Source organism: Phacochoerus africanus, chromosome 3 (genome assembly GCF_016906955.1).
Source record: "Phacochoerus africanus isolate WHEZ1 chromosome 3, ROS_Pafr_v1, whole genome shotgun sequence".
Lineage (NCBI taxonomy): Eukaryota > Metazoa > Chordata > Mammalia > Artiodactyla > Suidae > Phacochoerus > Phacochoerus africanus.
Window position 1 is genome coordinate 94,227,900 of NC_062546.1, and position 18,047 is coordinate 94,245,946.

The window sequence follows — 18,047 nt, forward strand, 5'->3', positions numbered from 1 at the left end:
ACAATTTAAGAGTGGTTTCCACGAAGCAGCGTGTAATCTCACAAAAGCTTGTCAAAGACTTGCGAGCGCGGGAGCTCGCCGCGAAAAAATCAGGGGTCCTTCAGGATGCTTAAGGGGAGCCCTGAAACTTGCACGACTTTTTAACCCTTCGAAATTCTCCCACATGTCATCCAAGAGCAATACGGGGGTGGGGGGGGGGGAGGAAAGCAGCGTGATGGATTGAGGCGCTGGAGGAAGAGAGGCGCAAGGGCTCCGGGTTGGCTCAGGTTCAAAAAGGGCCAAGAACCGTTAAAAAGTTGTGCTTCCGGCTCGAATGTCCGCGCCTATCCGAATACGAGGGGTGGAGCCACCGTCAGCTGCGGTACGGGAAGTCGTAGGGCACAATTTCCTCCATCCTGGACGCACGACGGGTGTGCGACGCGCGTAACCCAGAAGTGAAAGGCCGTTTCCTTCGGGTATTAGACCCCCCCACCTCCCGCCCCCACCGGAGGAAGTTCCGGCAGGACGACTTTGACCAATGCTTTTCTCCTTCCTCCTTAGTTCTGCCCTCTCGGCTTTCTGGTGACCTTACTGCTGTGGCCACTTATGTCCGACCCTCCTTGCCTAGCCTGCGTTTTACCACAACTCCCTACGGGGTCCAACTCCATCCTGGCCGCCCTTTCCCTAAAGAACTTTACTCTACGGATCCCCATCAGGGCCAAGTGACATTCTCCGCGGAGGGAAACGCTCCTGGAATTTAACTGCTCCCGAAGCCTATCGCAGCCAGGCCGGCGCCTGCGCAGGGCGTTACCATAGAGAAGCAGCCGCCTCTCTGGTCTCGGTTTATATTCTCTATGGTCCAGCCGGGTCGTGGCGGTAAGGGGAAAAAAGGGAGACCTCACTGCGCAGGCGCGCTGGGCTTCTAATTTTTTTTTTTTTTTTTTTTTTTTAATCCCAGCACCAAGCGCTTAACCTCATTGGGGTGGAGGAGAAGGCGGCGGCCGTCGGTTCCGCAGCAGCAATAGGAGCGGCTAATACGGCCGTAAGTACCCGGTTAGGGCGAGGATGTGTTAGACCCCAGCCCTCCCAGGCCCCTTCCCCCGCCTCCGGGTGCTGGGCGCCGAGTCTGGGTGGGGGCGAGGTCCAGCGCTGTCACCGGCTCTTGGGTGCACTTTGGGGGGAGGGGGCGGCCTTAGGTGGGAGCCGGGCGGGGAGCGGCTGGGGAGGGTTGTTTATCCAGCCCGTAGGTCGCTGATCTCAGGCTGTTTGGCAGAGGGAGGGGGGCGGCTGTGCGGTCAGCCCGGCTTTGTGTGCCCCCCTCTCTTCTCCACTCCCAGACCCCACCCCGGGCCCCCTTCCCGACTCCCTGGCCGGGTGGGAGAAGCCGCGTTTGAAAAGAGCCGGGGGTTGTGGGGTGAGGGGGCCAAGTCCCCAACAACTAGTCCTGGGCGAGTGATGGCTGTGGAGAAAGATCCGGAGGAAAGGGGTCCGGCCAGGCGAGACAAAAGCCGAACGGCGGGCCGGGTGGGATGCGCAGGGTCCCCGTGGTCCCTGGGCCCGCGGCGGGCTGCTTTCGGAGGCTGGGAAAGCGGACAAGTGCTGAGTTAAGCCTTGTGCAGCCTCCTCAACTTGCCTTTGTTGTTCTTCGGTATTGGCAGGGACGCTCTGACGAAGATGAGTGTGTGATCTTGCACGTTAGCCTGGTTGGGTACAATGGACCTAATCGCATTTTGCTTTCCATTTTCCGAGCCGCTTGGATGAGTATGGGGTTTTCCAGAGTCTTAACTTATTACATAATGTTTTTAAAAACATAGTTGTGTTTATTCCTAAAGTTAAAAAAAATTTAGGTGGAGCGTTAGCGAGTGTTGTGGGTTGCATTAGGGTGAGTTTCTCTGTTGTGGGGTTCGTTCATTAAATGCTGGCCATTCGTAGAACCTGTGAGCTCTTTAAACATGATACTTTAATTTGTAGATTGGAAGCTTCAGATTCTCCCGTCCTTTGGGAGGCTGCGATGCAGAAGAGTCAGAAGTGAGAAATACTTGCTTGCTGCCAATGTGCCTTGCCCCCTAAGCGGGTGCCAGAGTCAGGCGTAAATGATGGCTTTAGAAATTGTGGTTTTTATTACTATTATTGTGACATTTACTGTCCTCTTGATATGAGGGATCCTGGAGAGTGGGCTAGTTTTGCTCATCAAGGGAGTGGAGAATAGTAACATTGATTCCAAGACCATATAGATAAGAAAAATAACACCACAATGTCCCAGAGTTACTGAGTATTTATTTATCTACTCCATTTGCTAGGGAAGATTTAAATTTTGGTGAGCTGTTTGCTTATTCATCTTCGTATGATTGGGTAATTACACTTCTTTTATCAGTTGTTCCTCAGATCTCTACTTTGTAGTTTTATTAGGTAACATGTAGCTGTTTTAGATTTTTAACGTTTTAATTTTTGTTGATGAGTTTTCAGCTATAGGTTTATATTCTCCCTACTAAGGTTAAGCAAAGTCAGAAATCTGTTGAAGAGGCTGTTTTTTGGGGAGGTGTGAAATACTGTGTCTCCAAGTTACAATCTAAGTGGTAAGTATGGAGAAGGCCTTTGCACCTTAAATTAGTGTTAGAACTGAAAATCTAAATCTTCTCTGTGTCAGGATTTTGGCCACAGACTCAACTTTATATGAGAAAGGTAGGCATTTTTTGTGCTAACAGGAAGCAAAAATCTGAAGCTTGGTGTTTTATGCTTCAGTAACTACAGCGATAGAATCTCTTGTGTAGTTCAGATGATGGGAACTTGCTTTTTATAGAGCAAGATTTCAGATCCTTAAAATAGTTTAACAGGGATGTTGAGAAATGAATGGCTAGAAGACCATTAAGTTTATTGTTCAGATGTGCTATATTTTGTTCACTGGTTTTGGATTTAGATTTCCCCCCCCTCCATTCTTTGTTAATTCTCTTTTATAGGTAGCTCAGTCTCATAGTTTGTAAGCTGGGTGAGATAGTTTTTTAGATCTGAGACAAATTTATTTTTTGAGATCTAACAATCTTCTGCTTATAAAGTTGTAGCTTTTGAGGTCATTAGATAATATTTTTTATTTCATAGTACTATTGCTAAATGTTATAACCATCTAGGGATGACAAATATTAGGCTCAAAGCTGAGTTATTAAAACTGCTGGTTTTATTAACTGCAAGTCTAGTTATCAGATAGTGGCAAGAATAGACAGCAGAAACTAACAAATATTTAAAAACAGAATCAGTGATGATTCAGTCTTTGGTTTTTGAAATGTAGTTTAATAAAGTAAACTAACTTTTCTTTACCTAGTGCAAGCAGGTCAGCATCCATAAAGAGTGTATTTAACTGACCTCTAAAGGCCTCTTCTTTTTAGCACCAGAATATCGTGATTGTTTCTAGCTGGGTCTTCACCACCCCAGGGCCTTCCTGCCTCCTTTAGGCTCAGACCATTACTGCCATCCTGAACGCTTCTCCCCACATTCTTTTTTTGTCTTTTGCCTTTTTACAGCCGCACCCTTGGCATATGGAAGTTCCCAGGCTAGGGATCAAATTGGAGCTGTAGCTTCCGGCCTATACCACAGCTCACAGCAATGCCAGATCCTTAACCCACTGAGCAAGGCCAGGGATCGAACCTGCAACCTCATGGTTCCTAGTCGGATTTGTTTTCACTGTTCCATGATGGGAACTCCACTCCCTACATTCTTTATGGCAGCCCCGGCCTACCTCCTTCCAAGGATGTCTAAAAATGTAGCTCCCATGTGTTCAAACGGCAGCATTTCTTCCATATCACCTTTGTTGAGGTCCCTCTTGTTTTCTGCTTGGAAGTCTCCTCACTCCTTGCTGATTCCTAGTGTTTCTAATACCTTCCTCCTAGGAAGATGCACTCCTGTGATTTAGTCTCCCCTAGGTCCTTGAGGGCACTGGGAGTTTGTAGAACACTTTGGGATGTCCTCTGTGCCTGCACTACTGGACTCGTGTCACTAGTCATTGTAGATTGAATGAAGGAATAAATGAATGTATCCTAACTTAGATTAATCTGATTTGAGCCTTGGAAGAGCTCTTAGAGGCCCCATAGTCCAACAGCCTTCCTTTTGTCTGGTGTATTCTGGTCTTTAGCCTCAAACTGCAGGCATGCCTTTTTGTTGTTGTTATTGGATAGGTCTTGGTTTCTGGAAAGGTGTGTGTGTGTATTTAATATATACGTATATATGTGTGTGTATGTATACATGTGTATTAATTTTAGCCCTACCCATGGCATGCGGCAGTTCCCGGGCTGGGCATCAAACCCTAGTCATAGCAATAACCTGAGCCACAAAAGTGACAACTTTGGATCCTTAACCCCAGGGAATTTCAGAAGGGATTTGAGACTTTTTCCAAATCTGCTCCTACCCCCCTTTTTCCTGTTGATCTTATGTATCAGGTCTGTTTCTTTTCCATGTAATAACCTCTGGTCTCCCAGGACAGTTGTCAGGCCTTCTCTAGGTTTATTGAGTAAGTTCTTAACCCCTTTCTTTAGTTAGACACCAGGTACCATGAGGATACCATTGAAAAGACACACTTCAAGGGCTCACTCATAGTCTAATAGAGGAGACAGACAAAACATTAAGAATTGGTGCTGGTGATGTGAAGTCTGTAAACAGCCCTAGATCCTTTGTCCCTTCGTAGTTTAACCTGATTTCCCCATATTCTCTTTAGCGGACTCTGTTTTGTTAGGGTTCTTTAAATGCGACGTCTGAAATAAAGCAGAATTTGATACGACCTGACCAGAGTATACAGTTATTGTCTTGGGTTAGGAAACTGTACCAAGGATTTTCAAACTTTGTTATGCATTCTGGTTCTGCCACTTACTAGCCCTGTGACTTTTGGCCATGGGCCAGTTAAATGATCTCTTACTGTAGTGATTTCGTCTATAAAAGGATGGTGAAGGCAGGGCAGTGTTAATAGTAGTATCTACTTGCAGGGTTATGTGAGGCTTTAGTGAGACAAAATATATAAGGAGCTGAGCATAATGATTGGCATATACTAAGTAGGCCTATGGAATTCCCATCGTGTATTCATGGTAGAAATTAATATTAATAACAGTGTAATAATGATAGCAGTAATCAAGTCACCACAGTCACTTTGAGAGCTTCTTAAAATAAAAATGGCCTAGTCTTATTTATTCCCAACCATTCAGAGATAGTAGTCAGTTAAGTCTGCATGGGGCTGGCAGCCCCAGTTTTAACAATCCCCAAGTAATTTTTCAAAACACAGTGTGAGAATCCTGCATTCTGTACTAATGTTGTCAGTGATTATAGTTGCTCTTACGGATTGAAAAATGACCAGGTAATAGGCAAATAGATTCTCCTAGACGGTTTGAACCATGTGGATAAAAGGAAAGGCCTGGACCCAGATGCCGGCCCCTTGGGAAGCATGCCAACTTATTATTATCTGTTTGAGTGCATCTCCTAAATGCTGAAGCTCCATATACACAAACCTCTTCGTAATACCACCAGCCAGGTTGAAGGGACAAGCCCTGGATTTTCAAAGCACTTTTACATTCATAATCTTCTTTGTTCCTTTCAAAACCCTGTGAGGTAGGCAGGGAGATTTCATTATTATCCTATCAATTTATGAATGAGAACTCAAGACCTGCAAGTTTAATCCCAGTCCATAATGGATCCAGGGTGACGTTGGGCCTTCTGTTCCTCAGCCTTATTCTTTTCATGTAAATTGTCACTTAGCTACATAGTTTTGTTGCCTGAAGTTGTGGTTCTGAAGTCCTTGGATCTTTTTGCCATGGGTAGTTGCCAAACCAGATTTCCACCTATCTTTTAGTATGTTTTTATTTGCTTTTAAAAAAGTGTAAGTTTAAGGTTTCATAGTTAACGTATCTATAAAGATTTGTTTTTTTGTGAAAAAAATGTGGAACTGGCTTTGTGGTCGCCATTTTGTTCCCATGGTGCATTTGGATGAGTTTCTTCTCTTTCAGGATGGCTGAGGTCAGTGACTGCACTTCCCACCTCTCTATAGTGGTTGCCCAGGTAACTTTCCAAGCAGAATCAGTTAAATATATTTGTGTCCTGTGATGATGATATAGCAATAACAGAAAAAGTTGAGAGACCAGAGCGGGGAAAGTCCATATCAAGCCATCCTAACACAAGGGTTTTTTTTTCTTAGTGTATCACCATTTAAAGATGTCCTATGTCCATGCTTTTTAGTAAGTAATTTCAGCTCTTGCATGTTTTATGGAAAGTTTCCATGAAATAACATAGTATGCATTTTTGTAATTTTTAGTAGCGTCATATTTGAATTGATAGGGCAGATTTTGGTAAACTGAGAGGCTTGACATGCAGGTGTCTCTTTTTTTGCTATTATATATACTACAATGGTGGCTGTCTTTTTGCATATAGTTTGCTTTTTTATGTTGTTTCCTTTGGATAATTCTAAGTAGTAAGATTATTGGGTGACTTTTTTTGGGTGTCCTTGTCCTCAGGCCTGGGATAAACCCATGCCAGAGCAGTGACCCGAGCCACTGCAGTGACAACACTGGATCCTTAACTGCTAGGTCATCAGGGAACTCCTGTTGGGTGACTTTTCATATGTATTGCCTGATTGCTGACCAGAAAGTTGTACCAGTTAAGAATTTCCCCAGCAATTTAAGAGGTGTTTGACAACAATTTTACCAACTTTTGGTAATATAATTTAGGTGTTTTTGGTTACTGTGAGAGGTGTGGAACATGCAGTTTGAATTGGATGTTACCTGCAGGCCATCTCTCTTTGCTTCCCTGGTTTCCACTCCTGTCCTGCATTGCTGAAGCCACTGCATTCCTAGATAGGTATGGAGGAAAACACAGCTTTTGCTTCTCGGGGCAGACTACTGTAGTTGTCAACATCAGAATGTAATCGTATATCTCTGGGCCCTCCCTTTGAGAGTTCCTTTAAACAGTTGTGCTCAAAGGCCCTGCCTGAAGTATTCCATCATCAGAGTATCTGGTGGTGTAGGTGAGTCTCCTGGGTTTTTAAGTGACATGTCAAGTGATTCTGTGGTCAGCAGAGTCTGAGAGTTGCTTCGACTACCTTCATGCTCCTTTTTGGCTTGCTTCCTCCTCTGAGCGTGTCTCTCCTGTGGGTAGAGGCAGGGCTCTATAATGAACCATGGCTCAGACGTGGGAACAGAGGCCTGTTGTATAGAGAGAATGAACTGTGGGGTGGCGCCCTTCCTGATGTGGAGTAGCTGGGTTCATTCTGCCAACAATAAGCCAGTCTTTCCTAGAGAAGTTGAACTGCATAGAAATAACTCCTTCTCCAGAGTCTGTTTTATTTCTTTTATTTTTTAATTAATTAATTATTATTATTATTTTTTGTCTTTTTAGGGCCACACCCATGGCATGTAGACATTCCCAGGCTAGGGGTCGAATCAGAGCTGCAGCTACCCGGCTTGCACCACACTCACAGTAACACCAGATCCGAGTCACCTCTGTGAGCTATGGCACAACTCATGGCAACTCCGAATCCTTAACCCACTGAGCGAGTCCAGGGGTCGAACCCGTGTCCTCATGCATACTAGTTGGGTTTGTTACTGCTGAGCCACAGTGGGAACTCCAAGGGAGTCGGTTTTAGTTAAGTGCTGATAAGTTGGAGAGTTTTCCAGACCCCCACCCAGGTCTTGTTCAGCCTTTTGCTGGCTCCAGGTTGGCACACAGACCTCTTGTCACAGCAGCAGTAGCCGTCGTAGGTGCAACACCCAGCATCTGCCATGCCCTAGACGGGGTGCTACAGGTGCACCTTTGCGACGTCTTAGGACAGCCTTTAAAGGTAGATGACTGTTTCCATTTCTGATGAGAGGAAGCTGAGGCTTAGAGAGCTTGAATAATTCATCCAGGGTCACACAGCTTCAGAGTAGCAGAGTTTGGCTCTCAGATTCTTCAGCTTTCTTTCCATTTATCTGTTTTTCTTCCAGCCATGGTTAGTTATTCCTCCTGTGTGAAACATCAGTGGGCTGCCTTGGGGGAAAGTCTGCTTCTAGCATCCAGCAGCATCTGGAAATGGCTCTTCACTAGTCACAATGTAGAGATGCAGGCTTCTCACTAGCTTTTCTCGAGGATTTGATCAGGGGACCTGTGGTCCCTTGCTTTTTTTGGCTACACCCATGACATATGGAAGTTCCTGGGCCAGGGATCAAATCTGAGCTGCAGCTGTGACCCACACCACACCTGTAGCAATGCCAGGTCCTTAACCTACTGCAGCACAGTGGGAATTCCTGTGGTTCCTTTTGGATTTGAGTCCCTGATTTGAAATCTACCCTTGGACAATCCAGGTCAGTAAAGACTTTATATAAATGGTTCTGTTTTTCTTTTTATTGTGGTAAAATCGATATAATGTAAAATATCCCATCATAACCATTTTTAAGTGTACGGTTCAGTGGCATTAACACCATTCACATTGTGCAACAATCGCAGTCTACTTCCGAATCTTTTCCATCATCCTAAACAGAAACCGTGTAGCCATTAAGCAATAAATCCCCATACCTCCCTCTTCCTCAGCCCGGTAATTTCTAATCTACTTTCTCTATGAATTTGCCTATTTCTAAATACTTCATATAAGCAGAATTGCAATATATTTTGTGACTGGTTTATTTCACTTAACAGTGTTTTCAAGGTTCATTTATGTTGTAGCCTGTGTCAGAATGCTATTCCCTATTTTTCTTATTTTTTATTTATTTTTGTCTTTTTAGGGCCGCACCTGCGGCCTATGGAGGTTCCCAGGCTAGGGGTCTAATCGGAGCTGTAGCCGCCAGCCTATGCCAGAGCCACAGCAACGGGGGATCCGAGCCGCGTCTGTGACCTGCACCACAGCTTATGGCAACGCTGGATCCTTAACCCACTGAATGAGGCCAGGGATTGAACCTGTGTCCTCATGGATGCTAGTCACATTTGTTTCCGCTGTGCCATGATGGGAACTCCAGAATGCTATTCCTTTTTAATTTATAAATAATATTCCATGGTATGGGTATACTACATTTTATTTATCTTTTCATCTGCTGTTAGAACTTGGGTTGTTTCCACTTTCTGACTGTTGTGACTAATGCTATAAAATATGTTGGTTTACAGATTTCTGTATGAGTGTTTTTTCAGTTCTTTATGGTATATACCTAGGAGTCGAAATAATGGATCATGTGTTAATTCTATGTTTAGCTTTTTGAAGACCTGCCAGACTTTTTGACAGTGGCTTTACCTTTTTACATTCCCAATAGCAATGTACAAGGGTTTTAGTTTCTCCACATCCTTGCCAACATTTGTTTTTTTTTTTAATTGTAGCTAGCCTAGTAGGTGTGAGGTAATATCTCATTGTGGTTTTGTTTTGCATTTCCTGGTGACTAAGGTTGAGCATCTTTTCATGTGCTTATTGGCTATTTGTATATCTTCTTTGGAGAAATCTTTATGCAAGTCTTTTGCCCATTTGTTTTTAAAAACTGAAGTATAGTTAATTTACAATGTTGTGTTAATTTCTGATATACAAGTGATTTAGCTGTATATATTCTTTTTCATATTCTTTTCCATTATAGTTTATTATAAGATATTGAATATAGTTCCTTATGCTCTATAGTAAGACCTTGTTATTGTCCTTTGCTCACTTTATTTATTTATTTATTTATGTACCCATGGCATATGGAAGTTCCCAGGCTGGGGGTCCAACTGTAGCTGCAGCTGCTGGTCTATGTCACAGCCACAGCAACACCAGATCTTAGCTGTGTCTGTGACCTACATCACAAGTCACAGCAATATCAGATCCTTAACCAACTAAGGGTGGCCAGAGATCGAACCTGCGTCCTCATGGATACTAGTTGGGCCGCAACAGGAACTCCTCTTTTGCCCATTTTTAAACTGAATTGTGTGTCTTTTTGTTTTTGAGTTCTAGGAGTTCTTACATATTCTGGATGTTAAACTTTTATCAGGTATATGATTTGCAGATATTTTTTGCCTTTGATTCTATTGGTTGTCTTTTTACTTTCTTGATTATGTTCTTTGATTCACAAAAATTTTTAATATGGGGAATTCCCATTGCGGCACAGTGGAAATGAATACGACTAGAATCCATGAGGATGTGGGTTCGATCCTTGGCCTCCTTCAGGAGGTTGGTGATCTGGTGTTGCTGTGAACTGTGGTGGAGGTCAAAGACACACCTTGGATCCTGTGTTACTGTGACTGTGGTGTAGGCTGGGAGCTGTACTCTGATTGGACCCCTAGCCTGGATACTTTTGTATGCCTCGGGTGCAGCCCTAAAAAGTCAGAAAAAAATAAGTTTAATTTTGGTGAAGTCCAATTAATCTGTTTTTCTTTTGTTGCTCATGTTTTTTTTTTTTGTCATATCTAAGGATCTGTTGCCAAGTCTCAGGTCATGAAGATTTACTCTTGTATTTTCTTCTTAGAGTTTTATAGATTTAGCTCTTACATTTAGGTTGTTGACCCACTTTGAATTAGTTTTTGTAAGTAGAGTGAGTTAGGGATCTAACTTCATGATTTTTCATGTGGATGTCCAGTTGTTTCAGCACCATTTGTTGAAGACTAATAAAAACTTATTTTCTGTATCACTTGGCATTTAAAAAAATTTTTTTTTATTGTTATTTCCCCAATACAGTTTTTTTCTACTGTACAGCAGGGTGACCCAGTTACACTTATATGTATACATTCTTTTTTCTCACATTATCATGCTCCAGCATAAGTGACTAGACATAGTTTCCAGTGCTACACAGCAGGATCTCATTGCTAATCCATTCCAAAGGCAATCGTTTGCATCTGTTAACCCCAAGCTCCCAATCCATCCCTCACTTGGCATTTATATTTTGCTTTTTTTTTTTTGGCTGTGCCTGTGGCAAGTGGAAGTTCCCAGGCCAGGGACTGAACCGTAGCCACAGCAGTGACCTGAGCCATAGCAGTGACAACACTGAACCTTTAACTAGCTGCCTGGCCGCCAGGGAGCTCCTGGCTTTGGGTTTTTGACTTTACTGCCACCCTCCTCGATCTCAGCCCCCCACCCCCACCCCATCTTCTTTCTTCCCTGGAAACAGGGTTGACATATAAGATACACTTAATAAATGTGAGTTCCCGTTCGTTCTTTAGATTTTGTGTAGTTAATTTTAAGTCTCTTGTGTTCCCATATAGATTATAAGGACCTTCAGGGTGGACTATATATTTCTTTGTTTCTCAATTTCCAACCTTCTTGTCCCCGGCCATCAGTCTAGTACCTGGTCTAGGACTGTGCAAGTGATGTGCCTTACTCTCATTGACCGAATTGTCAAGCTGAACGTAGACCTTTGTGAATACATTCAGGAAATTGCAGGAAATTATTCTTAGACGATTAATGATCAGTATATTATAAGTTCTTTAAGATCTTAAATTCAGGTCCTTTTAAGTCTTTCTCCCGAATGTGGGGATTGAGAATAGCATTGGGCCTTTCAAGTTCCTTAGGAATTTTTTTTTTTTTTTGGTCTTTTTGCCTTTTCTAGGGCCACTCCTGTGGCATATGGAGGTTCCCAGGCTAGGGGTCTAATCAGAGCTGTAGCCGCTGGCCTACGCCAGAGCCACAGCAATGCAGGATCCGAGCCATGTCTTCGACCTACACCACAGCTCATGGCAACACTGGGTCCTTAACCCACTGAGCAAGGCCAGGGACTGAACCTGCAACCTCATGGTTCCTAGTCGGATTTGTTAACCACTGTGCCACAATGGGAACTCCAGGAATTTGTTTTTGTATGTGACATAATGGATACATCTCAGTTAGGTTGCATAACGTGGGTTTCACTTCATGGATGACTGAAAAATTTTTAACTTGCTAATTAAGATAATGACTTTTTAAATTGAGAATTTTACTCCTGTTAGATATGATTTGTATATTTAGACCCTGTTGTTTAATTTTTGACAAATGATCTTAATTTCAAAAAGTATTTTGAGTTTGTACAATGAGTTTATATATATATATATATATTTTTTTTTTGGCCCTACCTGTGGCATGTGGAAGTTCCCAGGCCTGGGATCAAACCTGCACCACACTTGTAGCCTGCTCCATAGCTATGGCAATGCCAGCTCCTAAACCTACTGTACCACATGGAAACTTCCTATATTCCTTTTCTAACCAGAAAATTAAGTATCATTAGAAAACTCTTGCCTAGAAATCCCAAAAGTTAACTAGTGAAGAGTACTCTTTCTCTCTGGGTCTGTGTTATCAGATTTCCCTCCATCCTGCTCCCTGGTGTTCTGTAGGGTCCAGTGTCACTTGTCCTCAGTGATCAGATGTCCCTTGGGAGTCCATTTTGTAATCCACTGTCCAGATAGCAGTGAAGGCTCATCCTAAAGGTTGGCCTTTGGTGTTTTATTTTCTAGTAGATTTTGACTCCTTAGTAGGTATTTCTCAGCATCTTGTTATTTAAACACTTTAGCATGAGGTACTAGTTATTCATCCATGGCTTATTTTAGCAAATCTTTGTTATTAACAGTGAAAACAAGAAAAGGCATTCTTTTGTTCTTTTATTTTTTATTTCTGAACAACATAACAACATTAGAGAGGCCAGAGCAAACCCAGCATTTCATATGCTTTCAAGATAATTGACAATCAGCACAGTGATTCAGCAAGAGCTTGACCTCCCTTAGTAGGAATAATGGCTCATGCTAGGGAGAGTAGGAAGGGAAGATGCTGCTTTCTTTTGCTGCCTCTGGCCTTACTTATGGAGAATTTGGACCTGGTATGTATCTGAATCTGTAGCCATATCTTTGTCTAAAAATTTTGATTTAAGAAGTATTTTTATTGTTTAATGTATCACCCTCCACACATAAGATCCTATTCTGAGAAGGGTGGCCCTGTAAAAAGAAATACTGTCTGGGGAGTTCCCTGGTGGCCTATTGCTTAAGGATCAGGCATTGTCCCTGCTGTGGTGCAGGTTTACTCTCTCCATGCCATGTTGTTGTCCATGGAGTTGAATTGGGCTAAAGGGTATGGTATTTCAGCCTACTGCTGATTGAACTTGCCTCTTGGTAGCGATTGCCTGTGGCCCGTGACTTCATTTACAGAGTGAACAGGTTGGAAAAAGCTTTTCATTCGCTCATCCATTAAGGAGTTTGGAGTAAATTTCAAAATTGTCAGAGATGCATTTGTTTAGACAAAGTTACATATTTAGCTGAATTGTATAGTGATGATCTCACCGGATCATGATAGAATGACTGGGTGCTGGAAGATTAGGCACCCCTGGTAATCATTTGATTGCTTGATTCTTTGGGGGTAGGTTGGGTGACTGGAGAGGGTGTAGGAAGTCTGCACATAGATAGATATTCATGAGAAATGGACTAAAATGAACTCCCCTTGTGGCACAGCGGAAATGAATCCGACTAGGAACCATGAGGTTGAGGGTTAAATCCCTGGCCTTGCTCAGTGGGTTAAGGATCTGGCATTGCTGTGAGCTGTGGTGTAGGTTGCAGACATGGCTCGGATCCTGCGTTGCTGTGCCTGTGGTGTAGGCCAGCAGCTGTAGCTCTGATTAGACTCCTAGCCTGGGAACTTCCATATGCCACGGGGTGGCCCTAAAAAGCAAAATAAAACAAACAAGCAAACAAACAAAAAAAGAAATGGACCGAAAACAGACAGCCCTTAATGAAAACTAGAGCCATTAAAATAAGAGTTACTCTGGGGTGTCTCTGGGTAATTTGTAGAGAATGCACTGTGTACCTGGATCAGAATCTTCAACAAACTTTGTGCCTGGGACAGAGGGAGGGGCTTTGGACCCTGTTCCCAAAGAGTTCCGCCCCCAGGAAGGCAGACCTGTAAGGAGGTGGTCTGATGTCCTGTTGTGTGTGTTTCTCTGGGAGGACAAAGGGGAGGGGCTCCTAGGCTGGGGGTGGGGGAAGGGACGTGTCCCTTCCTGTTTTGATCTGGAGGCTGTGAGGCCCTGAGCAGGTCCACACTACCCTGATGTGCACTCCGGGCCTGTCTGCTGCATCCCACTTATGAGAGCTGTGTAGGCTGGAGACCCAGCCTGACACACGGGACCAGGAGCCTGACTCGTGGCTGTGTTCATCCTGTGGTCTGAGGTGAAGTGGCCAAGAAGGCTGAAACCAACATCTTTCGGAGAGCCTGGGTCTTAATAAAATCAAGACTCTCCTATTTCATATCTTGACTTGAACCATCAACTGATCAGTGATTCAGTTTTGGAATTTTGGTGGTGGGGTTAGTTAGATATTGTGCTTTGGGGAAATTGGTTGCTATTGAGATTGCTTCTGGATAGTTATGACATTATTATAAACACATGATTCTTGTTATAGTCGCTAGCTTATTACATGCATTATTGGCTGTAAAATATTTTTAAAGCATACCTTGGGGGTATTCATGTGGAACTTGTGGGGAGGTTTAAATCTTGCATATGAAGGTTCCTTCCATCTTGTTTAAATTACCTAGAAAGGAGAAATGGAACTGCTAATTAAATGCATTAAAAATTTTAAAATTATAAAATACTTATTTTTTGAATAGATTATACATACGCATGGTTTAAAATTTAGGTTTCCTCCTTTTCTGCCATCAGCCCGAAGACAATGATGTTATGAATTATTTATATGAAAAAGTGTGTGTGTGTATGTGTGTGTGTGTGTGTGTGTATATATATATATACACACACATACATACATATATATTCCTTCTCCCTACTCTCTTTTTTGCACAGATGATAGGCTATTTTGCTTTTTTTCTTTACTTAATATATCTAAGAAATCAATCTGTGTGAGTACATGAAGGGGTTCCTCATTGTTTTTTGAACGAAGAGTATGGCTAAGTAGTATGCTGTTGTATGGCATACCATAATTTACCCAGCCCCTGTTTTTTCCAGTCTTTGGCATTTATAAAACAATGCCACAGGAATTCCCTCTGTGGTGCAGCGGAATCAGCAGTGTCTTGGGAGTGCTGGGACACAGGTTCGATCCCCAGCCCAGCACAGTGGGATGGGGATCTGGTGTTGCCACAGCCGTGCTTTGGTTACAGTTGCAACTTGGACCTGATCTCTGGCCTGGGAACTCCATGTGTCTCAAAGCAGCCAAAAAACCCCCAGGAAAACCCACAATGCTGCAAAGAATAATCCTATAATTATTGTTATAATGTTATTGCATGTGTATAAATAAATTCCTGTAAGTTGACATTTTAGGTTGAAAATTGTGTATCTTTAAAATTTTGAGAGATATTGCCAAGTTGTCTATCTTAGAGGTTTTAACAAAACCCAGCTAGCAATAAGAGAATCCCGTGGTTAATATACTTAAAAATGTAATTTTGTAGATGTGTATGACCCTGTCTGTCATGTTATTTTTTCTTTTTTCTTTATTTTCTTTTTTGGTTGTGCCCAAAGCATATGAAAGATCCCAGGCCAGGGCTTGAATCTGAGCCATAGCTGTGACCATAGCTGTGGCAGTGCTGGATCCTTAACCCACTGTGCCACAGGGGGAACTCCTTGTCATGTTATTTTTCAATTAAAACATGGCTATAGTTCAGTGATCAAAACCGAATTTATAACAAGGACCCAATATATATATAGCACAGGGAATTATATTCAATATCCTTTAATACCCCATAATGGAAAAGAATCTGAAAAAGAATATATATATATAAAATCAGTTTGCTGTATACCTGAAACATTGTAAATCAGCTATACTTCAATAAAAACAAAACAAGGAGTTCCTGTTGTGGCTCAGTGGTAAAGAACCAGGCTAGTATTCATGAGGGTGCAGGTTTGATCCCTGGCCTCCCTCAGTGGGTTAAGGATCCAGCATTGCCATGAGCTGTGGTGTAGGTCGAAGATGTGACTGGGATCTTTGTTGTTGTGGCTGTGGCATAGGCCGGCAGCTACAGCTCTCATTGGACTCCAAGCCTGGGAATCTCCATATGCTGCATGTGCAGCCCTAAAAAAGCAAACAAACAAAACAAAACAACCAAATTGAGTACTTTCCTTCCCATTACCTCTTTTTGTTTTCTTCCTGTTTTTGACTTTACGAGAATTCTATGGCTAGAAGGGCCTCAAAAATACACTTTGTCTTTCTTTTGTACAGTAAACCAGATACTATATGTATATGGTTTAAAAAGCTTAAAAGGCCCACAAGGATAGAGAGCGAAATGTAAGTCTTCCTCCACCCTTTTTATCATTCTTTCACATCCCATTCCCAGAGGCAACCGCTGTTTCTAGTTTCTTAAATGGTCTTCTAGATAACCTGTGCATATGCAGGCCTTTGTAGACTACCAGTGTTGTTCTGTTAGGACCGCTATTATTATTATTATTTTTTTGTCTTTTGTCTTTTTGTTGTTGCTATTTCTTGGCCCGCTCCCGTGGCATACGGAGGTTCCCAGGCTAGGGGTCGAATCGGAGCTGTAGCCACCGGCCTACACCAGAGCCACAGCAACGTGGGATCCGAGCTGCATCTGCAACCTACACCACAGCTCACGGCAACGCCGGATGGTTAACCCACTGAGCAAGGGCAGGGATCAAACCCGCAACCTCATGGTTCCTAGTCGGATTCGTTAACCACTGCGCCACGACAGGAACTCCTTATTTTTTAACATTAAAACATTTTTTAAAATTGAAGTAAAGTTGATTGACAATGTTAGTTTCTGTTATACAGCAAAGTGATTCAATTATATATTATATATAATATAGTTACATAGTTTTCTCATATTTTTCATTGTGGTTTATTATAGGATGTTGATATAGCTCCTATGCTATATGGTAGGACCTTGTTGGTTATCCATCCTATATAAAATAGTTTGCATCTGCTAATCCCAAACTCTAGTTTTTGTTTTTGTTTTTCAGGGTCTGCACCTTGACATACAAAAGTCTCCAGGCTAGGGGTTGAATTGGAGCTACAGCTGCCAGCCTGGTCCATAGCCACAGCAGTGTGGGAACCGAGCCATATCTGCAACCTACACTGCAGCTCACGCAACACCGGATCCTTGACCCACTGAGCAAGGCCAGGGATCGAAACCTTGTCCTTGTGGATACTGGTTGGATTTGTTTCTGCTGTGCCACAATGGATTGTCTTCTCATTTTGTTTACAGTTTCTTTTGCTGTGCAAAATCTGTATGTTTGATTAGGTCCCATTTTTTTATTTTTGCTTTTATTTTTATTGCCATGGGAGACTGACCTAAGAAAATATTACTAGGATTTATGTCAGAGAATGTTTTGCTTATGTTCTCCTCTAGGATTTCTTTGGTGTCCTGTCTTATATTTAAGTCTTTATGCTATTTCAGTTGATTTTTGTGTAAGGTGTGAGGGAGTGTTTTAAATTCATTGATTTACATGTGATTGTCCAGCTTTCCCAGTACCACTTGCTGAAGAGACTGTCTTCTCTCTTGTGTATTCTTGCCTCCACAAAGTACGATTAATTGACTGTAGGTGTGTGCGTTTTTTTTTTTCCCCCTTTGGTAAACGTATTTGCAAGTTTGATTTAAAATCATTCATGAAGTTCCCCTCGTGGTGCAGCAGAAATGAATCTGACTAGGAACCATGAGGTTGCGGGTTTGATACCTGGCCTTGCTCAGTGGGTTAAGGATCCAAGGTTGCCATGAGCTGTGGTGTAGGTCACAGACCTGGCTCAGATCCCACATTGCTGTGGCTGTGGCATAGGCTGGCAGCTGTAGCCCGGATTTGACCCCTAACCTGGGAACCTCCCTGCTGCAGGTGTGGCCCTAAAAAGCAAAAAAAAAAAAAAAAAAAATTTTTCAAAAGAGGTTTGGATTTATTTATAAGATAAATTTAGTTAGCAAAGGAACCTAGTCTAGATATTTGCTAAATCTGGCCATTATGCACATGATCTATTTTTTTTCTGTCTTTTTAAAAAAATTATAGTTGATTTACAATGTTTTGCCAATTTCTGCTGTACAGCAAAGTGACCCAGTTATATATATATATGTGTGTGTATGTGTGTGTGTATATATATTCTTTTTCTCACATTATCTGCCATCCTGATCCATCGCAAGTGATTGGATATAGTTCTCTTGTGCAGTGTGTGGGTTTATTTCTGGATTTAACATGTATTTTTAAAAATTACATAAATGGTACATT

General features: G+C 42.5%; 1 protein-coding gene across 20 annotated transcripts in view; it reads left to right on the top strand.

The window, feature by feature from the left end:
- Positions 1–512: 512 nt before the first annotated feature.
- Positions 513–18,047, top strand: part of CLASP1 (cytoplasmic linker associated protein 1) — a 262,487-nt gene continuing 244,952 nt past the window's right edge. For 7 of the 20 annotated variants that reach the window (XM_047772156.1, XM_047772157.1, XM_047772158.1 and 4 more), the window contains exons 1-2: positions 514–814; positions 938–1,021. The gene's annotated coding sequence lies outside the window, so the exon portion shown is untranslated. Of the gene's footprint in view, positions 815–937; positions 1,022–18,047 lie in introns of all 20 variants that reach the window. The other 13 variants (XM_047772150.1, XM_047772154.1, XM_047772155.1 and 10 more) reach the window with 3 other exon arrangements.